Below are 5,856 nucleotides of genomic sequence, written 5' to 3'. Positions count from 1 at the left end.
AACCTGGGACCCTTCAGTCCATAGGCCAACGCTCTACCCACTGAACCAAACCGGCTAGGGCCCCATCTGCATTTTAACAAGCCTTCTGGGGGGGTGGGGTCTGTCTCATGCTCATGGGTCGCAATGACTAATGGACGGATTTCGGAATGGATGCGATCTTAGGGTCATGTGGCCTAACCTTCTCCTAGGATGATGGAATGAAGGGCAGGGCGAAGCAGAGAGGCCTAGAGCTCATGTTTACCTCTCTACTCACCCACAGAGCAATTTATGGGGCAGCAAATGGCCTATTTCCTCAGTTAATTACTCACAGTCACCTTCCCAGTAAAGCCAGCTCATATCCCAATTTCTCTCCTCGGCCTCCAGGTAACAACCCAGCCGACAGGTGCACTCCGCTGCCTCCACTCTCCACCAGCGTCAAAGTTCAGCAGGGGCCACACAGCCCGACTGTCCCGGGAAACGTTCTGTTCAGAGTGGCTCAGTTTAGCCCTGGCTGGTTTGGTTCAGTGGCTAGAGCATTGACCTGAGGACTGAAGGCTCTTTATATCCCGAATTCTGGTCAAGGGCACGTACCTGGGTTGCAGGCTCAATCCCTAGCCCCGATTGGGGCACGTGCAGGAGGCAACCCAATTCCAGAATTTGGATATTTTAACTCCCAAGGAACGTAAGGCCTTATACAGTGCACAGTACAGAGAAGTTCCTCATTACACTTAGCACTTCAAATATTAACATAACTTGGTTTATTAATATTGGTAAGAAATGAGCTTTAAAAGTATATATACCCTCAATGGGGAAAGGACAGTCTTTTCAGCAAGTGGAAGTGGTAAACTGGATATCCACATGCAAAACAATGAATTTGGACCCTCATCTTACACCACTTACAATAATTAACTCAAAATGGATTAAAGACCTAAACCTAAGACTATCCCTCCCCCTTCCTCTCTGTAAAAAAAAAAAAAACACAACAAAAAACAAAACACCAATAAAATATATTTAAAAAAAAGAAAAGAAAAGAAAAAAAGTGGCTCAGTTTGGTGTATTGACAGGCATGGAGGGAGCGTTTGATGAGAAGCTGGACTCAGAGGTGAAGCTGGGTCCCAGCTCGGCCTTCGACTTGGGGTTCACTGTCCCCGTCTGCGCGGCCGGCGTGAGAACGGGAGGCCTGCGCGCTCCCAGGTCCTCCGTGAACCTGTGACTGCCCCCCTGTATCCTCAGGTCTGCCCCTGGCATTCCTGTCACTAAGTCACTTTGAAAGCCTTGGCCCAGCTTCTCATTTTTTCCGCTCGGAGGCCAAGGCTATTTGTAGTCGCTCCACCTGTCGCCATGCGTGTTGGGCTGCCAAGGGCGAGCGCGTCTTCATGGCGAGCGTGGCCCTCGTTCCAGCCCCTGTAGGACACCCCGCTTTCTTTGAATGTCCACGTTGGGGACCCTTTCAGAATCCTCACGGCTCTTCACCCGAGCAGTGTCCCCGGGTAACTAATATTGGTAGATGCATATTGAGTTGGTTTCTTTTAGGGTCTCGATTCATCCTCATTTGTAAAAGAGGAATCGTTGCTAATTTGCTAATTGCAAAATATGCTCGTGATTAGAGAGCTTACTGCATGAGTCTAAGCCAGTGGTTCTCAACCTTCAGGCCCTTTAAATACAGTTCCTCATGTTGTGACCCGACCATAAAATTATTCTCGTTGCTACTTCATAACTGTAATGTTGCTATTGTTATGAATCGTAATGTAGGATGGTCTTAGGCGACCCCTGTGAAAGGGTCGTTCCACCGCCAAAGGGGTCGCGACCCACAGGTTGAGAACCGCTGGTCTAAGCGGTACAAATGTACTAAAAGGATCATTACAGCCCGGCTGGTGTGGCTCAGTGGTTGAGTGTCGACCTATGAACTAGGAGGTCACGGTTGGAGCACATGCCCAGGTTGTGGCCTCGATCCCTAGTGGGTGCGGGGGGGGGAGGGGGAGCGTGCAGGAGGCTGCCAATCAATGATTCTCTCTCATCATTGATGTTTCTATCTCTCTCTCCCTCTCCCTTCCTCTCTGAAATCAATAAGAATACATTTAGAAAAAGAAAAGAGAGAGATGCAAATAAGCGTCTGAAAGATGCTCTACATCCATGTCATCAGGGAATTGCAGATTAAAACAGCAGCGAGGCACCGTTGCACACCTGTTAGAATGGCTTCGTCCCACCTGCTGTCGTTTTCCTTCCGCTGGAAGGATTTCTTTTACCCTTTCTTGCTGGTGATGAACTCCTCCAGGTTTTATGAGTCTGAAAAAGTACCTGCCTTCGTTCTGTACTATATCTTCACTGCGTGTAGAATTCTGAGTTTACAGTGTTCTTTTAATACTTGAAGATGGTCACCTGCTGTCTTCACCTCACAGTGCTTCCAGACTCTGCTGGAACCCTCACCTGCTTATAACCTTACCAACCTCCCTCCCCTCACCACCTCCCCATCACCCCACCTCCCGGGTAAAACATGTCTTTTTTCCCCTGGCTACTTTTAAGATTTTCTCTTTATCATTGATTTTGAGCAATTTGGATAGAGCTTTCTTCATGTTGCTTGTGCTTCAGGTTCACTGATTATCTTGGATCGATGAGTTTATAGTTTTTGTGAAGTTCAGGACATGTTCAGCCATTATTTCTTCAAATGTTTTTTTCTGTTCCTTCCCTCAGCCTTCTTCTTGAGGGAGTAGTCACTTTGCATATTACGTCTTTATCATTGATTTTGAGCAATTGGATAGCACTTTCTTCATGTTGCTTGTGCTTCAGGTTCACTGATTATCTTGGATCGATGAGTTTATAGTTTTTGTGAAGTTCAGGACATGTCCAGCCATTATTTCTTCAAATGTTTTTTTCTGTTCCCTCCCTCAGCCTTCTTCTTGAGGGAGTAGTCACTTGCATATTACATTGCTGGATGTCCCACCACTCACTGATATTCTGCTTTTGTTTTGTTCTTTAAATTCTTTTTTCTTGCTGTTATACATTTCAATGATTTCTCTTGCTAAGTCTTCAAGTTCACCGATCTTACTGATGACCACTTTTTGTTGTTGTTAATCCTCATCTGAGGATATTTTTCCTTTGATTTTTAGAGAGAGTGGGAGGGAGTGGGGGAGAGACAGAGAGAGAGAAACTTCGATGTGAGAGAGACACATTGATTGGTTGCCTCCCACACGTGCCCTGACCAGGGCCGAGGATCAAACCTGCAACTGAGGCACGTGTCCTTGACGGGAAACGAACCCAAGACCCTTCAGCCCACGACCCATGCTCTTTCCACCCCTCCATTCCCCGTAGTTCGATGATATGAACACTTCGGAGTGTTTTCTTCTAAATACAAACATTTGAAAGACATATGTCATTTTCTTCCACAAAAGAAATCACTTTTGCAGGCATGTTACATTCAAAACGGAAGTTGCACACTAGTTCAGATAGTTTAGTTCTAAGTTTTTTAAAAATAGTACTTATTATGTGTGACTGTGCATACAAAAATTCTGAAAGCATTCACAAGAATCTGTCAACACTAATTGTCTGCAGGGTTAAAGAAAGTCTGACATTTACAAATGTACATTTATAACAAACAAGTTGAAATACCTTCAAGCTGTTGAATAGGCAGGCCCCCTACCTGTCCTTTTTTAAGGGACTCTGAACCCCATCAACATCCTCAATAGGAGACAGAACAGTGGGCAGAGGAGAATGTGTGTTGAATACGTCAAGGATTTCATGTTGTTTTAAGTTTGTTCTTCACAGTAAATAACAACAATGGGATTGAATTTTATCTCTTCTTGACCCTTGCTGCTTTCTGGTTCTGTGTTCATCAACCTTCTAACTGACAGTAAGTTCAATGGGAGCCAACTGTAGGCGGACAAAACGTTGAATGCAAAGTTAAACTGGATTAACAGATAAGATTTTATTTCTTGATGTTCTATTGTTCTCCGGCGAGAACACCCCTGGAGTCATAGAGGCACTCATTTATCATAAACATAACAGGTACTGACTGGGAAAAACAAATAGCACAAAACCACATGGAATAAATAGTTAAAGTTCCCAGTCTTTCCACCCTCCATTCCCCACGGCTCACGGTTATGAACACTTTGGAATGTTTTCTTCTAAATACAAACATTTTAGAGACATATGTAACTTTCTTCCACAAGAGAAGTCACTTCTGCAACTTGCTTTTCATGTCTAAATCACGACATACAAGTTTAGAGATGTTCCATCACTTCCTTCGTCAGCCTCTTCCACACCGAACATCTGTCCATATCTGTTGGGTAGATTCATAAAAACGGATTTTCTGGGTCGAAGGGTCAATTTACAGTTCTTGACAAATCTTTTCCAAAAAGATTGCATTGGAATGACATTTTAGAAAGATTATACAGAAACATGCAGAAGTGTGTCCAGAAAAAAACAACATTAAGAAACTAAAAAGACCGACCTGTTGAATGTATGGGTTTTGTAATGACCCACTTTGTATTTGAGCTGTGTGACCTTGGATGGGTTATATAACCTCTTCAAGTCTTGAAAATCTTTCTTTCATTTATTTCCCCCCACATAGGAAGGCACATCGGTGCCTTTTTTAAATCTCATCTGAAACTTGATTTCTGCAGTTAAATTTGATGACTAAGACGAACAGATCTTGTAATTGTTGATCAAGTTTCTCATAGTCAGATTTTACTGATAAACTCATTCAGAGAGTATGATTTCAAACCCCAAATATAAACTTTAAATCCCAAGCAAGTTAGCCAGCCCCTGTTTCCAGGGATACTTATTCCTTCAACAAAAATTTGAGCACCCAGAGCGAAATAGGCACAGTTTTAATCACTGGCAATTCTAGCTGTGAACAGGACAAAATCCTGCCCTTGGGGATTTTCCCATTCCAGCGCAAATGCTTTATTAACTGTTAATGCGATGTATTTGCTAATTTGCCAAAGACTTTTTGCAGAAATAAAAGGAAGGGATGTAAAAATTCTAAGGAACAATAATGATAAATCCAGGCATACTCTCAGCTTGAAACACATCAACAAATTAGTAACCCGGAACCACAGTTGTGTAGCATCTGTGAGCAACTTTCATTCAATCAGAACACAAGCTTCAGGTAGTAAGAGCCCTGCCTATGAGCTCATCTCTATATCTCCAGTGCAGTGTTTAGATTACAGCAGGCTCATCATAAATGTGATGAAAATTTTCAAATTGCTTGTCCCAAGTGACCTTTTCGTGGTTCCTGCAGCGAAGAGCTAGCCAACGCTATCGGGATGAAAAGACTTGAGTGGACACATCAGGGCGAGGTGGACATGTAACAGGAAGCTGGCTGCTGGCCCTCCATCGTCAGTTCTTTTAAGTGGATGAGGGGCAGGTGAGGGCTGACCCTTCCTGCCATGGTTTGGGTTCCTGACATTTTAAGATGGTGGGTCCAAGTCCCTTGCCTCGATTTCCCCAGGTGAGGACGCAGAGGAGGGGGAGAGGAGAGAATTCTGTGGCTCTCAAACGTTACTTTTTAGGGGTGTATGTGTGACCTGTGTGACGGCTAGCTAGTGAATGTGTTCAGCTATACGGAAAAGGTGAATATGCACACGATGTACTGAAAACGTTGCGGGTGGTCAGGGACCCAGGCTGTGGGGGATCCTCCTGGCCCATGTACACCCACCCATCAGGGTGCTCACCCAGTCGCCCGCGGGTCCAGACGCAGGAGCCAGAGGGACAGATGGGCGCGGTGGGAGCAGGGTCCCCGAGCCGCCAGGAGTCCCTGCACCTCGCACAGCCGCCCAGCTCCTGCTGCGATGCGGACTGTGGGCGTGGATGGGCGGGAGGTAGACAGGGAGTGGGCGGGGCGAAGACTAGGGTGGGCGGGGAGTGGGAGGGGCGTAG

The 5,856-nt window shown here is 45.3% G+C and overlaps 1 protein-coding gene across 1 annotated transcript in view; it reads left to right on the top strand.

Moving 5' to 3' along the window:
* Positions 1-5,856, top strand: part of ACTN2 (actinin, alpha 2) — a 58,200-nt gene that overhangs the window by 7,074 nt on the left and 45,270 nt on the right. The window lies entirely within an intron of this gene.

Source organism: Myotis brandtii, unplaced genomic scaffold, assembly GCF_000412655.1.
Source record: "Myotis brandtii unplaced genomic scaffold, ASM41265v1 scaffold679, whole genome shotgun sequence".
Classification (NCBI taxonomy): domain Eukaryota; kingdom Metazoa; phylum Chordata; class Mammalia; order Chiroptera; family Vespertilionidae; genus Myotis; species Myotis brandtii.
This window is presented reverse-complemented; position numbering and strand designations above follow the sequence as displayed.